At 33.6% G+C, this 21,995-nt stretch overlaps 1 protein-coding gene across 1 annotated transcript in view; it reads right to left on the bottom strand.

Annotated features, from left to right (window-relative positions):
• LOC139097093 (5-hydroxytryptamine receptor 1-like) overlaps positions 1 to 21,547 on the bottom strand; it is a 50,194-nt gene extending 28,647 nt beyond the window's left edge. Inside the window, exon 1 of the mRNA XM_070648858.1 lies at positions 21,487 to 21,547. The gene's annotated coding sequence lies outside the window, so the exon portion shown is untranslated. The remainder of the gene's footprint in view (positions 1 to 21,486) is intronic.
• Between the last annotated feature and the right edge of the window lie 448 nt (positions 21,548 to 21,995).

The raw sequence follows: 21,995 nt of genomic DNA, 5'->3' as shown, positions 1-21,995 counted from the left end.
GGTAGGGCTAGTTACAGGTGACATCTGAGGTAGGTCATGGATTACAATTGATCTTAACGGCCAGAGAAAAAAAGTAAGTAAGTATGATGAACTTTCCCAGCAGGCACACGGTGTATAAATGGCCAAAAATATACCCTAGGGAAGATGGATTCTGCACCAAGATTAGATTCGATGAAATCCGGTGTCAAACTAGAGTCAAATTGACCTTTGGCTGGATTTTTGGTCATTTATGCGTCGAATGTTTTCTGTGTCTGTGTCGAATGCTTTTCGGTTTTCAGGCTATATTGAGAAACTTTTACCCTCCTATACCTCCCATCTGAACGTAATAAGATAACGGTCCCTTAAACAACGTTCGGAATCATGAACCAGAATTTGTAATTCGTAACCAGAGTTGGCAAAAGCTGGGTTTTGCCGTTTACCAATCCACTTCTGCCGATGACTCCTTCCTCAAGTTGCCATCCTCCGCAGGTTACCACCTTCGCCAGGTTGGCAAATATGGCAGATTGCCACCTTCTGCAGATGCCCCTTTCCACAGGTAACAAAATTATAATCCTCTCCCATAAGTTACATCATTTCCGATTGTCCCCTTACATATTTATTAATAATCATCCTCACAAAAAATTTATTTTTACTTCTGTCATGGAAGCGTGAGTAAAATTTCGTTTTCAATAATGTAATTTATCCAATATTGAGTAATCGCGCATCATGTTGCTCTTATTTTTTAAGTAAACATTCAACTCCGCCTTTCCAATTAGTCATCAAAAATGTTTTGACTTTGAAGATTTTTTATTGAGTATGAATGATGCTCGACTGTCGAGAAGAGAGCTTTAATGATTTCTTCTCATGTACCTTTATTTACTGTTTGTACAGTAAATTACTTTATATTTTGCTTGATATTTTGACATTAAATTGAGGTAGATTTTTATCAAAGTTTAATAATTCGATTTTGGGGTGTTTATTGATACTTTTGAGGCTCATTTTTGATATTTGAATGATTTTTGATACTTATTTTATTGGAAATGATTTTGAAAAGATAGAATTTAGTCATATTTGAGGATGTTTTTGGGAATTATTTATGAATTTGTTGAACATTTGTTGGATTTTGTGACATCAGCCCAGTTTGGGTTTAAGTGAGCATTATGCCACATTCTTTAGCAATCCTCGATAACCTGAGAGGTAAGAGCACTTGACGGACATTCAAGAAGGCGTGGGTTCAAATCCCACTATGGGCTATGTTGACGGAAATCTCTCCGCACAACATAAAAGTCCATTTGTCAGCCTTTTAAAGCTGCACGGAGTTTGTGGATCATTTTAATCCATTTAGACTATTTAGGTTCACTCAGAGATGGAAACAGATCACGTGGCCAAATGAGCTCATGGAAAGAAACTGTCAATCGAGATAACATTGCACTTGAAACCAGGAATTGGCCAGCATTAGAGCTAGCTTAAGACATACATGAGACGTCATGGATCACAATTGATGTATACGACCAGCAAACTAAGGAAACAAACCTCTATTCTGTGTCATTTGCACTCAATTCTGAGTTTTCCATCTCAAAATACCACAACAAATCCCCAACATCACTCAAAACACAATCTCAAAAAACCTCCAACGCAACAGTTCCTTCAATCAAACCAACCAAAAAAATCCACTTTAAAAGCATTTAAAGATTCAAATCCTCTTTAAAATGACAGGTTTCATCACTAACTTCATGATCCTTTAATGCACATAAATATTTGATATTTTTGTTACTTTAAAATGCTTATCGTAAAACCTGTCAAAAGTTATTCAGACACAGACATCGTTTTTGTTAGATGGAAAAATTATGGCGAAAATTATGAAAAACTGAGGAAATTTTATTAAATTTACACAAAAAAGTTATCGAGATTGTTTTTTGCTGGTTTCTAAGATTGGCTAGGAATTAATGAGATTTTAGGAGAGGTTAATGAACGCTTAGATTTAAATTTTTTTAAGAACAGCTTTGTGTTAACTTCTTAGAAAGCACACGACTTAGAAATGACTGAAAATTTGGCTTCGAGCCAATTTCGCGCTTTTCTATGTCGTGCACTTTACTAGAAGGTACACAAAGCTTCAGGTCAGCGTGATTCTAGCTCAAAGCCAGATTCAATGAAGTTCAGCCTCAGGTTAGAGCCAAAATGATCAGGTGTTCGATTTTTGGCCATTTCTTCGTCGTATGCTTTCCGGAATTACAAATTAGAGCTTTGAAAAGTTGTATATGAGCAAATTTTAAGCCAGTCCAAATAGCATAGCTTTGTTAATCGCTGCAAAGTCCGACATAAGACCAGTGTGACGGACTTTGCTCCAGCACCTGACCAGTGTGAGATGATGCCAAATTCGAATTGAATCCGTTATTAAGTCAGAGTCACGTCACCCAGGCATTGTGCTGAATTTTTGGTCGATTGACCGATTTGCACATTACAATGTTTATCCTATCCTGTACTCAAAACATTCACACAACAGCTAAATTCCCTACGGACCATAAATTTCAAAAATTTGCCTATCTTTGCAACTTTTATTCCAACATATCAATATCCATAAAAATATACAAATTTCAATTCCACATCAAAAAATTATCCACAAATAAGCTCCGACAGCATCCATTTAAAATTTTCAATTCAACCAGATAATGCAATTACATCTGATTAATCACAACATCAGTAACTCAATTTTATCATTTTGAACAAAACTTTTTCATCCCAGCCAGCAACAAAATTTGTGCTGCTTTTTTTTTCTTGCTGTTCCTTTTCAAGCAATTAAATTTTATGGAAATAAATTTCGAATAAAAAGAGAGCAAGAAGAAGTTTTTCATTACTTTTATGCTCCAATTTATGTTCGAAAAAGTTTTCAATTCCTTAATTTAAAGATGTTCTTTTGATATTCAGTTTCTGTGCTAAATTTATTCATATTCTCAGTGGCAAAAAAATATGAAAAAAAGTTTGTCTATTTTTAGCGAATGAATTTTTCACGACGATTAATTGTGAAGAAAATTTTTTTGGAAAGGAAAATTAAAACTTTTTGGAAACAAATAATGAAGAAAATATTAAAGTTTGACAAACGAATTGATATTTTAAGCAATTTAATGACGATGAAGAATGATTGAAGGTAGTTTGAATTTTGATTAACTTAGATTGAAAACTTAAGGGTACCTTAACATACGAGCAAATGCTCTATTAGCGTATGAATAAAGAGCATGGCCACTAAGTACCGTAAGGTGCTCATTGAGCATATATCTGCATGTTAGATACAGAATTAAGAGGAAAAGTAAAATCTCAAAGTAAGGGAAATTTTGAATATATTTAGGTATACAGAAATCAGGAAAAATCCTTCAAAATTGTCCTGAGGTCGGTCTATTCCTGACCCCAGAATCATGACGGTCTGGAGTTAGATTTTTCGGACTTTTTTACGTCATGTGCTTTCAGGGTAAGTAAGTTTGCACTCTCGATGTCGGTACCCCGCGAAAGTCTTTCGAGATCAGAATTCCAGAAAACCATCCCGAAGAGACAACGATCACTTTTAAGAGAATATTCATAAAATCAAGTATGTCCAATTATATTGATTGAGTACACACATAAGCACAACCATTTAAGAGAGAATGCTCATTATCTGTTAAGACACATAAATAAGTAACTAACTGAATGTAAATATCTTCCATAAAAATCATATATCTACATCAGATCATCCATTAAATTTAAAACTTCAATTTCACTTTACTTTTCTTGACCAAATCCTAATTTTATCACAAATATTTATGTTTGTTGTTAGGAAAAAATTTTGCTTACACCAACTTTATTTCCATCTAAATAACCTACATTCCATAACGTCTGAGATGAAAACTCAATGAACAGATTATATTGCTATAATATTTCAAGTATATTTCTCAATAAATCAAAAGAAGATTTTCAAGATCACGTTCAGGAGTGTACTGAGAAACATTATGTAAACAGAGATAAAGGGACGTTTATATATAACGTGATGATCTTACGAACAGGAAGAGAGGGGGATCAGGAGATCAGATGAGCTGGATCAAAAGAGCAGGATTAGGAAAGCTGGATTAGGAGATCAGGATATCAGGTTATTGAGACTTGGTTACGCCTTTAAAGATGAATATTCTTAAAAATTCGAGAAAAATGTACAAGGGCAGGCGGGTGAGTCCTTGGCTTTAATGTGGCATAGTGTCGGATTTTAACCAAATTCAGAGTCAAGAATCAAACAAGAAGCCTTTTTATTAATTTGCTCATAAGCATCCTTATTTAGGTGAGTGTACTCATTGTCTGTTAGAGATCACACCGGTCAGTAGCCTGAATTTTGATCAATTAGTCGATTTGTGCTACTCAGAACACTTTTAGAGTGTCTAATTCTTGAAATTTACTGTAGAAATTATTAAAGACCAAAAAGCTTTCCTTTGATTTTTCGACTGTCAAATATTTAAATCCTCCCTAAATACACCTAAAATCAACACATCAAAAAGCTTCATCACAAACATTTTAATTAAATCACATTAAATCCGATAGCCGATATCAAATTAAAATATCTCAAAATACTCGTCGAAATATCCAAAAATAAACATCCAAAAAATGCTGTCTGTTTCACAAGAAATCAACACAAAAACCGCCAGCAAACTGATTGACACGACGATAAACAAATGTAGACGCAAAATTTACATTCGAAACAACATTTTTTTTTTGTGTGTTGTGCTTGTTGGCCTGACCCTTATCATGTCAGCAAGTAAAGAAAAACAGATTTAGGTGTAAGATTACATTACACATCGCCCGAGTATAATTTTTAATGAAAATGAATAAGAAACGGACATAAAAAACGGCAACAAGCAAGGCACAGTAATGAAAATAGCTCACATAAACAAAATCAATCAATCAATCAAAAATATGGAATATTTATGCTGTCGTATGATTTGATGGCTCATGAAATTCAATGGACTTTTTGTGTCACTTTATTCCTTGATCCTTGTGGGAAAAGGAACAAAGTGCTCATAACTGCCTCAATATTAATAATTGTGTTTATTATGATGGAATTTTACATCTAAAAATGACGTCAACCTTCTGTCATTAAACTTACTTTTTTATGTGATAAATATTATTTTTTTATATGTCTGGAAAAAGTTCATTGTTGAAGTGAAAAGACGTCCACAATGGGTAGCTTAATTGGAGTATTCATGTGGAAAATTTACGTTGGTTTTTGTTCAAAATGGGGAAAAATGATTTTTAAATTCTTGTTATTTTTATAGATATTTAAAGCAGTTTATTTTGAATCCATTATGGAGATGGGCGTCTAGCATATTTGGCTTTATGGTGCATTTTAAGAAGCTACATTGTTTGAAGTCAATTAGATTATTGTAAGGAGGAAAGTAGACTCGAATAGAATAATCTTTATTAAATTGCACGAGACACTTTTGAAAGCTCGAAACTAGCCTTAATGCAACTTAAATTATTTCTTAACTCAGCTATCATGAAAGGCATACCGCGTGAATGTGTCGAAAATATTCCACAGACCAACGTGACTCTAGTGTGGGACCGGATTTGGCCGAATCAGACTCTATAACAGAATCACAGCGACATTACGAAAACAATCAGATTTGACTCTTGATGAGACCCGTTAGATATCACTACTGTAGTTGATGATAAGCTTAGGGAGATTCAAAATGGAGTATTGTGTGTATCCTCTCGTTGATCCTCATTCTTTGCATTTAAAAGCAAGCGAGCGGCCCACCTATGCAAACTTAGACAGGAAGGGCCACAGGTCACCATTTATCTAAACAATTACCGAAGTAAATGAATCACGAACAGCACAACGTGTTTACTTAAGCATTAAACTCATTTTTCCGGTGAAAAATGCGATTTATCAGTTTATGCATTTGCCAATTTGTCGATTTGTATCCTGGGAATGAGTTTTGGATTAGTTTGGCTTTAATCTAGATCAAAAGCAAATGAACGGGCAGCCAAAATGCCATAAAAAACCAGCTCTTGCTGGACAATCAGATGAATAAAGCTGTTTTTACCTAATCTGCATTACTTTAAAGACTTCGTGCTAATATTAGATCAAAAAGTTGAAGTACATCCAAAATCATAGTCAATATCATCTTTTCTCAAAACTCCCTCAGTCAAGCACAGCTTGACAAACAATATTTCATAAGATCCAAAAAAAAAGAAAGAATTCAAACAGATCCAAACTCATAAAAACTCAAATAATTGCTCAATTTTTCAATAAAGTCAAGTAGCTACTTAATTCTCGCCATCACAGAACTCTTCAAACTACAATAAATTGCAAAAAAAAACTTTTTAAGACTATCAAAAAAAAAAAAAAAAAATTGACTGCATTGCTTCAAAATAATTTCACTCAACACAAATATTTACCTCAGAAAAAAAAACTTTATTTTCTCCCTCAGCACTTCATCTATCTATGACTACATCCCATCACTCAATCATGAAGTTTTTTTTTTTAAAAAAAAGTCAAGCAAACAGTGAAGAGCGAAAATAAAATTACTTATAGGTTTACTTGAGTGAAGAGGTGTAGTCAGGGGGAAGGGGGTGAGGTTGGGGTCAAAACCCTCAATCCCTCTACCCCTTATATAGAAAATATTATTCATTTGGGTACAGTTTGTCGAGGTAATTAACCAATAACATCCAAAAACCAGCTGCATAAGGAATCAGGAGGGGGTAGGGTTGGGGTCAAGAAATCTAGAAGGGAAGGGTGGGGGAGGAGGGGAGTCGATTGTAACTTGAACCCCTTGCCTCTTAAATTTTAAAGGATTTTTCGAACCGATAACCCAAAAATTGAAGGGAATTATTGCGTTCTATTCAAAAACTTACAGAACAAGGCACCCCACCCCCTCAAGAAATCAGGGAGGAGGGGAGCGGGAAGTGTTAGTTTGACACCCTTTTCCTCATTATTTTGCTAGGTAAGCCTAAAAAAACCCTCCATTTTTGCATTCTATACAAAAAAGAATCAAAATTCGCCCTTCCCTCTATCATGAAATTCCTGACTACGTCCCTAGCTTGTCCCACACGAAAAAATCTGAATATGACGATGCGACTCGACATGTCGAAAGGCGAAATGAGATGGGAAAGAAGAAAATTGTTTGCATAATAATTTTATGGATTTTTTGTTGTTGTTGTTACTTCTTTCATTATATGTTTACACCTCTTGATGATGCCGAAAAAATGCTTTTATGGAAATGAATCATGCTTGGTTTACAATTTTTATCGTCACCAAAACAAATAAAGACAATTGTTGTAATTGTTGCTGAAATTATCGAGATCGTAAAAAGTTGTTATGGCTAGGAACTAATAATTTGATGACATAATAAACTGAATTTTTTTCAGGACATGAACGACCTTCAGTGACTAATTATTAAATGTGCAGCACCATTTATTTTGCTTTTCTTTTGTCTCATAATCTCATAAGTACTTTTTAATGACGGAATTGACGTCAGAAGAATTTTTATGAAGTGAGGGTGATGTGGAAATGCTTTTTATTTTTTTTTTTATATCTTGGTGATTATGCGATGTTGCTGTTTTGTGTATTTAATGCTGATGATGAGTTGCAAGAAGATGGAATTGAGTTGAGTTAAATGATTAGAGGATTTTTGAATTATGAGTTGAATGGATGCAGTTAGAAGTGTTGTATCTTAAATCATAGCAAGTTTTAGGAAACATTGGGCTGTTTGAAGAAGCCAGACGGTTAATTGCTGACTAGCTTTTAATTTTTATTAAGTATTTTGTTATTTTGCTGGGTTTTTGTCAATTTTCTCTATATTTGTTCAGATATTACCAACTTTTGGTTAGTTTTTCTCACTTTTTGCTTAGTTTTTCTCAACTTTCGCTCAGTTTTGGCAACTTTCGCTCAGTTTTTGTCAATTGTTGCTCAGTTTTCGTCAACTTTCGCTCAGTTTTTGTCAATTGTTGCTCAGTTTTCGTCAACTTTTGCTCAGTTTTTGTTAACTTTTGCTCACTTTTTGTTCAGTTTTTGTCAAATTTTGCACAGTTTTCGTCAACTTTTGCTCAGTTTTTGTTACCATTTGCTCAATTTTTGCTAACTTTTGCTAAATTTTTGTCAATTTTTGCTCAGTTTTTGTCAATTTTTGCTCAGTTTTTTACAAACTTTTATTTTTGTCAATTTCGTTTTCATCAGTCAATAATTGTAAATTATAAAACATATAATTATCGTATCTCACAATATTAGGAACATCATCACGTAAATTCTGAGTAAATATGTGAGTATTTCTCATAATAATTAAAATAATCACCATAATCAATTTAAATACACCTAATATCATTCAATATCTTCGAAAAGAAATATTTTCTATTGTAAAAATTTCCATATTAATTATAATAATTACTCAAGGAACCAGAAATTTATGATGTTTAATTAGCAGCCGTGACGTAAAGGCATCTCATTACTAATATCGATTTGACATGACGTAGATTTGAAAAATTAAATTCAATGACGTTAAAGCTACTTAAATTTTTAAAACTCAAAAAAATCGATTCCAATTCGACGTCTGCTGAGCTTATTCCCCGACATAAACTCCTCCTTGTCCTTGCCGAAGCTTTTTTTGAATATTAAAAAGTTAATTTGAATTTCAAGACTTTAATTTCTCTTTCTTTTAATTACAATTCTTCTTCTTGTTCCTCATTCATCCTCCTAATCGCCATTTTTTTGTGCGAGACATTTCCATTTCATATCTATTTAAATTTTTTTTTCCACTTCCATAGCACTTGACTTCCATTGGATTTAATTTTTTTGTCTCTTTATTTCTCAGATAAAAGAAAATAGAAAAAATTATTGCAAAAAAAGGTGAAGAAAGAGGAAAAAGGTTAAAAATTATTTTACGTTTTTGTCGTTGACCTGAATTTTCTTCTTTTCAGTATTTTCACACCTTCGGCATCTTTTTGATGTTTTCTAAAAATAGATTGGAGAAATTTTATTCATTTCTATACTCTATTTTATTCTTCCCATAAGTTTAGATGCAATATGAAAATCAATGCTGGGTTCACAACACGAGGTAAATTTGCCAGCTGCAAAATATCATGTCAATTTAAAGAGAAATGTTTATAGAGAAATTGAGAGTATGAAGTATATAGAGTTTATAGTACGGAAATGGCGTTAGTCAAGAAATTGGTATAGATCGGTGAAACTCAGTCTCATGAGCTTAAGGAACTGACATGACTAAATCTATTGTCCACACCCTTTCACAGCCTTTAGACTTAGAGTTTACTGTATCCTTTAATGTACCTAGTTATAATTCGTATATCTTGTAGACATATTTAGCAATAGAGACGCAATATGATCCAAAGACTTCAAAACTGCAGAAGATCGAAATGGAAAAAGAGATTTGAAAATTAGACATGATCGAGGATTGAATCTAGGGCACGACTGACCAATGCTCTACCATTTAGGCTACTGATGCCATTTGAGTGCTTGTAACCGTTGCACTTGTTGATAATAATAAGGTCCAGTTAACATCCAATAGCATTTATAGCAATATTAGGATTTTTAAGGAATAATTCTCTAAAATTTTGCTTGAAAAATTAATTAGGGTTCCACTAAGAACCCAAGACCCCAAGGCTCATGCCTGACGTTTTGAGCTGTACATAATAGTTCGTTCTAAAAAGTTTTCTGTCTTCAAGCCTGCACTCATTGGACAAACTCTAGAATCAAGCATCTTCAACCACACCATCGTAAAATCACAAACAAACCGATATATCTTGAATAATAATTACAAACCTTAATCCTTCAACCAAAGTATCAAACAGATGATTAAATTACATCAAACGTAAATATATGAATCCCAACATTTACAAGTTATTGATCCATATTAACACATGCTACCCGGATATTTCGAACATAATATTCAGTCACAAGATGAAAGCATCACAAGTCACAACATAGTATTCAAAACCAGCTGATGTAGAACATTATTCAGGTATACATATATTGATTTTACCATTTGTTCATTCAATTTGAAGCCTTTAACCTTTAAGTGCTTTCCATTCTCAATGATGAAAGAGATGTCTCTTCATTCCCACCTTTATATTAAATGAAAATTTTACATTTTTCATCTCGTCACATGAATAGAATAAACGAAAATGATTTAAAAATGTGCTTGAAAAGTTAACAATGAGGGAAAAATTCTTTTAGACTTTTTCATTCTTTAATGAAAAGCGACAGAAGATTTTTCTCTTTAAAAGATTTTTCATTATTCACTTCCTTTCCTTTATTCCCTCATGAATCTTCATTTACAATCCTCATTTTTGAGGAAATTCAGATGTAAAATGATATAGTGCTGAATTGAGGCAATTTAAATTATGAAATTGGGTTATTTTTGGAATGAATAAGATTGCTTTAATTATGCTGTCGATGCAAGTGTTCTGTGGAAGTGTGGCTTGAGGAAAATTTGGGGAGAATTGCAATTTTAATTTATTCAGCTTCTGTCTTCTCAATTGTGCATCAATGTTTCTGGAAGCTAAAGCTTAGTGTGGTATGGGATGTGATACTGAGCATCCAGCTTTATGCAGGCATGTAAGCATAGAGCGTATGTAGACTCACATTACATGGTACAGTCTAAATTGTTGAGAAATTCAGGCTGGCCAAAGAACTCATGGAAGGAAGCTGTCGATAGAGATAGTGTCACACTTGGAATTGGAAATTGGCAAGCGGTAGCCAGCGATAAAGCCAGCTTCAGGAACCGACTGAGGGAGGCCATGGATCACACTTGATCTGTACGGTCAGCGAAGTAAGTAAGTAAGTATTTAGCTACAGATTGAAAAAATATGAATTTAATTCTATCCATAAGAAGGTTCGATTCCTGCCAAGTTCTCAAGGTTTCTTGGGTATATACTTATTTAATCAGAGATGTAGTCAGATGCTTAGGATTTTTGTCTCGTCCAACACAAGGAAATTGACGTTGTTTGTCCAAAAAAAGGCGATTGGACTCCCCTTGGATCTTGTCCCGACTGTAGTTCATCCGTCAAAGTCCATTCAAAACTACAGGTCAGCGTTTTTGTCTAGAGACTTGCAGCATTGGACAAACTATAAGGTATAGCCGAAAAATGCAGGAAATGCAAGCTTCTTGGCAAGCTCTTGGACCATGAAAGATTCAGACTATGTCTCTACTCTCCAAAATTTAGTGATTGAACATCAAAACCCACAAACTTGTTCAAGCTTAAAATCACCTCCAAAACACCCCAATTTGACTACCAAAAAAAAAAAAAAATTGAAAATCCAATTTTAGAATAGCTCAATTTTCCACCTGCCACACCAAAAATATGTATTTATTTGTATTCTAATCTATTTAGATATCTGTTGCATAAACGTCAATCGAACGATGTGAATTGATAAGCCAATAATAACATCGTGGGAAGAAAGCACGTACAAAAGATATATTGTTATGGGAATTTTATTTGAACATGATTGATATGCAAGCTTAAATCAGCTTATTCAGTAAAAAATTTCTGATTTACATTTTTTATATTAAATAAAAAATTTTAATTTTAAAAATAATGCAAATTAAAGCTTTCATAAAGTTCATAAAATTATCAATTTAAATGTGAATATACAGTTGATTGCAAGGTGTTAGTGCTGTGGATGAGGGGTGGTAGGGAAGTCAAAAGTTATGGGGAGTTGGCTTTTAAGTTATTTTGTAAGGGTGGGTTTGGGTCAAATTGAAGAATTTTAGTCTAGAAGGGGTTTGACCCTCTATGCGCAAATTTAGGAGAATTTTGAATTTTTTCACGAAAAATCTTGGAAATTTTAAAGAATTTTATTTAAAGAGCTGAGTGGGGGTAAGGGCATATTTGACCCAAGAACCGTTTTTGACCCCAGAACCGATTTTGATCCCAGAACCGATTTTGACCACAGAATCCTTTATATCCCCAGAATCCTTTTTATACCCAGAATAGATTATGACCCCAGAACTGATTTTGACCCCAGAACCTTTTTGGACACTGAAATCTTTTTCAATACTTTTCAAATGGATTTTTGGAATATTTAGGAGAACAACCCTAAGTAGAACTTCAAAGCATGTTGAAAGGAAGAAGGGGGCTGACCTTTAAATATCAACATCTCTCCTTAATACGCTCTGACCTCTACTTATGATTGATCCTTTAAATATTCCGAAAAACAATTCGAAATATGAGGCGCTGTTTCACTTATTTTGTAGCGGCGTTAGGAGGGTGGGGTAGGGGGATGGTATTGAGATTTTGCTGCACATCAAACAATTTCTATAGAGATTCTGTTACGAAGGGGTCCAAAAACTATCAAAAAATCTAGAAAACATCAGAAAATTGCCAAAAAAATCAAAGAATTCCCAAAAAATTACAAAATTCCAAAAAAAAAATCCTTAAATCTCCAAACCTTGAATATTTTGGCATTTTCACATCATAACATGTCTCATCTCTCACATGATCGCATGCAAATGAAGATTCTCTATACAAAAATTCTTCATCTACAGCAAAAAGCTATCGTTCTGCTTCCTATAATCTGAATTAATTAAAAACATTTTGCTGATATATGCTTTCATACTATTCATGAATATGATTATGTTTGACGAGATGAACAAAATGAGTAAAATTTTCCATGCAACCAAAACTATTAATCCTACATATCGTAACAAGGCTTGTGGCAGAATACATACGTAAATAGCTATTAAGCTAAAGAAAATGCTATAAGGTCTGATAGAGAATATACAGGAAAAATTAAATTTAAAGTCTTAATCCAATATGAAAAGTTTTAATGAATTTTCATGTCAATTTGCTGTACATAAAAAAAGAAACTTTTTAAGGCTGAATTGCAGTCAAAATTGAATATTTTTTAAACCTCAATTTTTACGATGCTGTTCCTCATCAAGTGAGCAATTAAAACTATTAACAGATAATTATGCTTAAAAATTCACATTATTTTAATGGATATTTGCGATGCTTTGTTGAATATTTTAATGCTACTTGTACATTAAATTAGTGGAACTAAATTAATTGTCGTGTAGGAAAAAGATGTTAAACGTGTGAAGTGATGAGTAGAATGAAAAATGTGAAAAGTGGATTTTGAACTTGAAGTAAATTGAGAAAAAAAGAAGATGATTTGCTTACAAAAAAATGAGATGAAAATTGAAGATTAATTTGATGGGGCAGAGTTGAAATTCAGGTATATGAGCCAAATGCAAGTGAGTTTGCCAGTTGGAAAGAAAGACAATTGTGAACAAGTTGCTAGACAACAGATCGAAAATCGGAAAATCTCTTTATGATGAGGACATGGGTGTGATTTCCAGAACAGGCTGTTCTTTCAATTGATTCATTAATAAATACCACAGATAGCTAGCGGAGCCAATAGTAATACAGTCATATCACACAACCCCCAACCCACTTCCTTTGAAATTGAGATTTACCAAGATTGTCTTGACTAAAATGTAGCTACAGGTGTCATTTTACATATTAAGGCTGCCAACAACCGTAGTACTATGATCGGTACAATATTGAGCATTAACTTAGATTTAGGAAGGTTTGTAGATAAATTAGTAACTCTGGAAATACTCCAAAGTACTCTAGATGTACCTAAGGACTTTAAGCATATGAAGTTTGACTAGAATTTTATTAATAGTCAATTCATTCTCTTTGATTTGAAATTCTAGGAATATAATTACAAATCGTATACGCAAGATTTTGTTAAGAAAATCATTCAGATGCTGGTTTATCCTCCTTGTTTTCCTAGCAATTGAGACACATTCTGTATAAACTATCTCAAACCTGCATCCAACAGAAGAATCGAGCTTTGTAACTTGAACGGTAAATTGGAAAACTAGACATGACCTGGGATTGAACCCAGGACTTTTGGCACGTAAGGCCAACGCTCTACCAATTAGACCACTAATCGTAAATACACTCTATCAGGAACATGCTCTTGAATATTTAGTATTGAGTATGTTCTAATATTTTGATTGAGTCTAGTGATGTAAACGCTCATTTAAATGAGTATGCTCTTTGTCTGTTAGGGAGCTATCTTGACATAAACAAGTCTGGAACATCCAATAACACCACTAACACAGCCTGGTAGCCAAAATACAATAAGATTTTTCAAAAGTACTAAACAAATCACCGCTAAGATGAAACCTAGGCGCTATAATAAAATCTAATGTACAATAATAGAAATTATTTATTTTACTACGGTTAACTAGCCAGGATTTATATTGACGCAATAAAAATAAATCATTTATAAATCTAAAACTTTTAAGAAGCTCGTATTTTCCCACAAGAAATGAAAAAAAAAAAAAAATTGAAGACTTATAGCCACTTAAAAAAAAATCTCTAATACATCCAAAAGCATAAATTTGTTCATAATTTTCCCTCATAAAATAATAATAATATTTTCGATTATAAATCGTGATATATTCGTGCTGGATATAATCATATATCTTTCATCCATCTTCTTTATACCATAATGTGTTTTTTATTACCCGCTTTAAACTAAGTATAACTTTTCCTCTCGACTGAAAAATTTTCTATGCCTAAAAATAAAAAAAAAAAAATCTGCAAAGTGATGATGATGATGTAGAGAAAGAAAGAGAGGAGCATAAATGAAAAATGAAATCATTTTATCGACCGGATCCAGTCGAATGTGTTCAATAAGCGCGAAATTTTTTTTAATCTTCATTAATTATAAACGTGAATTTTTCTCGCTGCTTAATATTTTACTGTTAGCAGAATTTGTTGATTCTTTTTGGATTTGTTGGGGGTTATGGATTTGTTGGTATGGCTGGATGGCGTGGCTCTAACTTGCTGGATTCGATTAAAAACCCAACACCATGCTAGAGTCAGACCAACCTAGTGCTAGATTTTAGATTGATTAACTTGTACTGTTTAGTTTATTTGGCTGATTGCTGTCTGGGAAACTGGCTGGAGTCTAGTTGACTTGGACCGACTATTCCATTCCAAATAACAATCGATTTCGAGTTCTGACTTTGGAGGACTGGCTGCATGTATAGGACAAATGTTCAATACTTCCAGTATTAATGTTCAAAGCTTTACTGACAATAGCTTCTGATAGTCAATTGAGAGTACAAGATTCGATTCTTGCATGAATTATATTGTTGAACATAGTATCTATCAGCTATCAAACGTATTATTTAGAGAGCTTTCAGTTTTTATAGTAACATGACTAGGTTTCAACAGTTTGCAGTTTGGAGACTAAACTCCAAAAGTTCAAAAAGGCGCTTTCGCTATGGAGTCGTTTCCCTAATAAAAAGTGGAATCGTGACTTTATAGAGTCGTATAGAGTCCTCAATTTATGCGATTCTACTTAATTTCACATTGGAGACCTTCCAACTCTGAAAATAAATTTGGAAATCGAAGCTTTATCTTAAAAACTAGGTATTCATTGATATCCGAATGAGAGGAGACTGGTGGAAGAGGCATTCGCTGGACTTCCTATACCATTCATCCTATTCCACGAAAGATAGACAACACAATCAACCGATCTCCAATTTTTCATTATTAAAAATTGCGCTCTAACCTCTAACATCCAAAATTTCCCAACTTGCCAAATGGAAATGAATGTTTGGAGTTTTGATTAATTTTGGAATTCCTCTCTTCTCTTTTTTCTTTTTAATTTTAATTCTAATTTTATCTGCCAATGCTTCAATTAAAAAGAAAAAGGAAGCCCGACAAGTTGAATAATAATTAAAAAAATCATTTGATAATTGAGGGAGCAAATACAGATCATGACTTGATAGATCAGAAGTTCGCAACCTTTTACCATGACTTGGTGGTAAGCCTGTGATACAGCCAGCAACAGAGTCAGATGAAAGGCATTTTGTATCAACGTAGGTTTCAAGTCGGAGCATGGGTTCAGTAAGTAAGTAAGGTGGTAAGCCTGGAGTTACTAAAATTGGCCGCGGCACACAGGTTGCCCACCACTGTAATAGATTCTACTTAATGAAAATTTTCATCGTAATTTAAATGCCAATATTCAATAAATTTTCATCATTCAGTCGTTAACATAAAAAGGCATTAAAATGTCAATAGATTTATAACATCAAATTATTTACTGCCGCATATTTTCCATCATTAGTCAACGAATTTTCCAATTTTTTATCAGCTTAAATCATCAGTGAAAATTAATTAAAAAATTCCCATGCCTTACGCACATGATGATTAAGAGATCAATGTCAGAACAGCAACAAAAAAGTTTATTGAATCATTTATTTCATTTACTTCAGGCTTTTTATACTTTCATTAAAAAATTTTCAATCAATCACGTGAGTTTAACAAAGAGAAACAGCAGACGCAGTTAATGTACAGCACACACAAACAGAAAAGAAAATCGGCGGAAAATCGATCGAAAATTAAGAGCATTTGAATATAAAAATCACCTGTTTTTCCCTATTCGTGCTTATTCTCGCTCAGTGATGCAATTGATTGCCTGCCATTAATCTCGCTGGGTGGCAGTTTTTTCATGCAGCGGGGGTTAGAGTGCTGTTGATATGTCTATTTGTCGTGAATTGTTGTTTGAATTATGTTTACTTGATTAGGGAGAGTAGCTTGTGATGAAAATGGGTATTTTGGGTAAAACCGAGGACGGCACCAAATTAGGTCCCGTCCAAGTCCCGTCTGCCTAGGATCATTTTTAAATCGAAATATTTTAGGAGAAATTTGGGATTTTTTGGACATATCCCAAAAGTTTAAGGGGAATCCCAAATGTTTTCCGTTAAGGAAAGACCCCCAACCTCTCATCCTGAATACGTCCCTGGTCGAGGCTATTCTGTTCTATTTTGCTAAGATAGCAACTGTAAAATTGGTGTAAACTTATCAGATCGGTGTCTTACATATGTCTAGTCTTGTCCTACAGTGGGCAACTAGTGGACAAGTAACATGTTGTATCATACAGGTTGCCCATCACTGGTCTAGTTAAAGACTAATTTCAGGAATGACTAACGACATCATTGGGCAATTATTGACATCAGAAGCGTTCAATAAAAGACGTTAAGCAGACATTAAATTGCGATTCTAAGAAAAAGCTGATCATGATTGTTGGAATGCGATTCTTGAAATGACTTATCAACTAGCCATGTTATTGGTAGTGCAGTAATTAGTGGGATACAGAAACTGTATAATTTATATATACCACTTTGTCATATGATCGAGTAGCTTCCAATAACTCAGTAGTAAAAGCATATATCCGAAAGTCATGAAACGTGGGTTCGAGTCCCAGTCATGATCCGTTCTTCAGAATCATTCTTTTACTGTTAGATCAACATTAAAGCTTCCAATCTAGTTCTAGAAAACTCATAAGCACATTTCAATATTTAGAAAAATAACCCAGCAATATTAAGCATCTAGAACATCATCATAGAAGAATATACCATAAATTCATAAAATTCCAACAGCGATAATAAGAAGTAATAATTTAAAAACAGCCTACAGCTTTGCATTATTCATCTATGTGTATATATGTTGAAAGAATGTTTCTTCTCGTTTATGACAGAAAAGGATTCATTTATGTCAAGTTGGAAAAATTACCTAAGGGGTGGTTAATGATATCGCAACGCCTACACATATCCACATTCTCACAGTTTTGTTGAAGGAAGCAACAATAAATTCTTAACTCAAACATATTTAAATCATATTAAGGATAAATATGTGCTTATTTTTAGAAAAATTTTGAATCTCGGTTAACTGCTGTGGAATGAAATATTATGAAAAAATTTTAATCACTTTGGATGTCAAGTTCATTAATTTATAAAAAAGTTATAGCATGTGAAATTTGGGTTATGCACTCAATAAATCTTCTATTTCTGTGAAAAATGTGCTCTATCGTAAAATTTACGTGGTTTCGAAGTAGATTTTACAGACGATTAAGTATTTATTGATTTGTAAGGTTGTGTACTGTGTTGATGGGACTGTGAAAGGGGGTTGGAATAAGGTTGGTAAAATGATTGAAATTGTTGCAAAGATTGGGGAAAGTTTTGAGGTTTTTAAGGTTAAAATTCTTAGATTTTACTGTCTAAATCTGAGTTCAGTCATTTTTTTTTTTTTTTTTCTTTTATTTCATTCCGATTTTCTATCGATGAATTTGAATTTTGTGTATTGTCGTCTCGATTCATTAGATGCAATGCAGAGTTGCAAAACAGGTGCCTGTGACAGGCACAAATCGGACAAATTGTTGATAATTTGGATGTTTTGGAAGAAAAATCCTGTTTTGCAACTCTGATGCAATATTCAAATATCTGTAGTTCGGGTTTTTATGACTATGAATGTAGAACTTGTCTTCCTACAATAGATCAATTTATTAAATATCCTACGCATTAAGGTTGTCAAATAACTTCTGGAAAGATGTTGTTTATTGAGACAGTATTACATTTTGTATGAGAAATTGAGAAGGGATGAACGGAAGTGAAGGAGACAGAAAGCCAAGCACCACGATTTAGGATGTCGCTTCGTCAATTTATTGACGGCAAGACTCTCGAAGTTGGCTAACTGATCAAAAAATCCGGTATCAGACCGTTTGGCTGATTAGGTACCGGATTCGTTTTAAATGCCTAGGTCACGTCAAACTAAAGGTTGCTGGATATTGGATCAACTTGTGCTATCCGGAAGCATTGAATCAGGTATCAAAAATTGGTAAGTTGTGGTTAGTAATATAACCTGCTTCAGGTGCCAACCCGAGGAGCACAACGTAGTCGTCAAGACACCGTTTCATCGTCGTATTAATGGAAACTCGTGAGTGTGCTACATAATGGCTGAATTACGCTCATTTTTAGAACACAAATGAAATTAGCCTCAGAAGCAGTCCATTGATCAGAGACGAGCACCAGAAGCAGGCCAATGATCACAATTGTGTACCTGTACAGCCAGCGAACTAAGTAAATATTGTGTATATCACATTGAATGCACTGAAGCCATGCCATATAGCACGAGCATTTCCATAAAAATTTCTTTCTTTTCCTTTATTTACTAAACCATTGTAATTTTTCATTGCTATTTTTGTCAAATCGAAAGTAACAATAACATTAGACTGAGACACGCGTGGCAGAAGAGTCGCAAGAAATCATACAACGTCATTTATTCAAAATCACCAAGAGCCGGTTCGTGTGTCAAGTCAATGTCCTTGAAAAATTCAACACAAATAAATTTTTAGGCATTGTCGGAACTGTAATTGAACATTAATAGGTGGCATAATGCATAATTTATCTAACGATTTTTGGTATTATTCTTGTGTATCTTCCAATTTCGGCCATTTCCATTTGCGTAATTATATCGTCTATCCGGATTTGAATGTTTATTTTTAGGGACATGACTTTTTCTTTTCATGTCATTAATTTTTCATGCTGTCAATTTATTCTCGTCAAAAAATATATTTGTGTGCTTTATCAGACCTCAATCAATAAGCTACAAACATGCTCAACATGTCATGAGGTTTATCATTTATGTAATTTTTTCTTACAAATCAACTGTAAAAAAGGTCGTTTAATAGGATTGAAAAGTTTATGAATTTTTATGGATGTTATGTGACACCTGAATATACCCGAAAAATAAATTAATTCGATCGTGTACCTTTAAAGTCATAAAAACTTGTAACAATTTATGGGTTTGAATTTTTATTTGAATTTTGATTTAATTTTCTCTCGATTTTTATTGATTGCTGGGGATATTTTTTGGAGATGCTTTATATAGATTGTAAAATTGGATTTACAGCTGGACTTTTTTTTATGGCGAGGATAAATAAATATTTCCAGGACGTGAGGGAGTTGTAGTGAGGAATTGAGATTGAAGGCGTTTAATGGCCGTTTTTTGATGCACGTTATCCAGTTATAGGTCGTACTGCAAGTAGCAGCGTAGCTAAGGGAGACCCACCCTTCCGAGAATCTGAAAGTCGTAGTCTAGATCAAGACTTCTCGGTATTGATAGATCTCGAGACCGATACTTCGAGAAATTATCTTCTAGTCTCAAACTACCCGGTCCCGGTTTCAGTCTCGATGACTTGTAGGAACCAAAACTTTATGAGAATCCTGATAAAAGCCGACACTGTTACCTTTTAAGCCTCAGGTCAATGTCTCCGATATTATATAGAATTCCGAGTAGCACAAGCCGGCTAAAAAATCCGACACCAGACTGGCGTGACTTTAGCATGATTTGGGTAGATTAAAACCGAATCCGGCACCACACCATAGTCACACCGACCTAGAGTCAGATTTTTCTTCAATTAACCAATTTGTGCTCCTCAGGAATTACCAACAATTAAATCCCCTCAAACATTCAACTTAATCCAAAAACATCCACTCGCACTTTAAATCAAATCAAATCATTAAAATCTCTGACTTTCTATTTTTCCATGTATTAAACAATTCAATGAACTTAACGATAAAAACGTGACATGATAAACGATCTAATTTTGATGTGGCGTGTATAAATTCACGTATGGGGAAATGCTGTTTGTTTTTAAGTTCGTATTGATATTTTTTGATTTGAAATATGACAATCATATTCATGCCGAGCGGAATTGAAATTTGAATCAATTTTTTCACCGATTGAACTTACATGGTTCTTTTTGGAATACTTTTGTATGATTTGTGACAATTTTTTGATGAATTATAAGCAAATGAGGTGTTTAAGATGATGTCTCAATATCACATAGAATACCTGATTCGGCAACAATTCGCTATAATTAGTTAATTAGTCTACTCGAATATCACAAACCCGGAAGACACATGGCGCTGATGCTTGAGGCCAATGACTTTAATCCCAGGCCAAATTTGATGAAATCCGGTATCAGACTGGAGCCAAATAGGATTTCGGTCATTTTTACACCCCATACTTTCCGGAAAATGGACAAATGAATCCAAAAAAGGATCCCAGGCCAGCATGACAATGGTTTGATGCTAGTTTCGGTTTAAATCCAGCAATATGCCAGAGTCGTGCTGGCTTGGTGCTAAATTTAGTTTAATTCCGGAAACATTCCAGAAATATGCCGGACTTCGGATCAATTAAATCGACTAATTCTTTAGGAATTTCCCTAACTAACTTCTTTGTTGGCTATGACCCATTACCCCAAAAAGACTGCGCAATTCCATTCATTACTCATACTTAAACCCAATTCTTTTATAATTCCACCATAAATTATCTCTATAAAAACAAAAGATAACCAAATCTAATGCATCAAAAGGATCAAAAGTTCAGGAAATTCATGAAATTAGTCTTATCTAAATTTATCACATTATTGTGGATTTATTTGCAATTTTCAAATCCCGGTTTAAAGGAATTTAATCTTTGCTGATAAAATGCTATCAGTCATCAAGTATAAAAAGAGTAAAAAAGCAAATTTTCATGGAAAAATTACAAAAGAATTTTCCAGCAGTGCTGGTAAGGAATTTGGAATGTTTAAAAGTATTTGTCTAGAAAAAAATGAGAAACTCACAACCCTAGCGGAAGTAAAAGGTATGAAAAAATGTTCGTCAAACTCACCTCGCACAAAAATATTCAAGCTGCAAAAATCCAATTATTGATGCCAGAAATTTTAAATCTGTAAAGAAATAAATAAGAATAAGGTGTTAATTACATTCATTATTGTCACGTATCATGTATTTGTCATAAAAAGAAATGAATAATTAAAGAGTTTTGCATTCATAAAAATAAATTAACGAACAATCGTCAATGACTTTGATGACATATTGCGCAATTGTAGACAATTTGAGGTAGGTCAGTGTGAATTCAATTAAAAATTATATTTTTAAATATTATTTATTTGTGTCAATAAGCATTCGATAAATATTAATAATTTAAAGTTCAGATGCATATTTATTGAATATTGTTTAACATTATTTGAAGGTATGAAGGGAGGAGAAAGGTCTTGGACAGTGAATTTGATTAGGAAATTTGGAGGTTAACTTATGGTAATGATGAGCTTTGCTTGCCCGAGTGACACAAATGAAGAGAACTCCAACTTGAAAGTTTTATGACTCCACTGAAGCAAG

This window comes from Chironomus tepperi, unplaced genomic scaffold (assembly GCF_022539635.2).
Source record: "Chironomus tepperi strain 1889 unplaced genomic scaffold, CSIRO-AGI_Ctep_v1 contig_414, whole genome shotgun sequence".
NCBI lineage: Eukaryota > Metazoa > Arthropoda > Insecta > Diptera > Chironomidae > Chironomus > Chironomus tepperi.
Note: the sequence above shows the minus strand (reverse complement) of the source record. Positions and strands in the feature narration are given on the sequence as shown.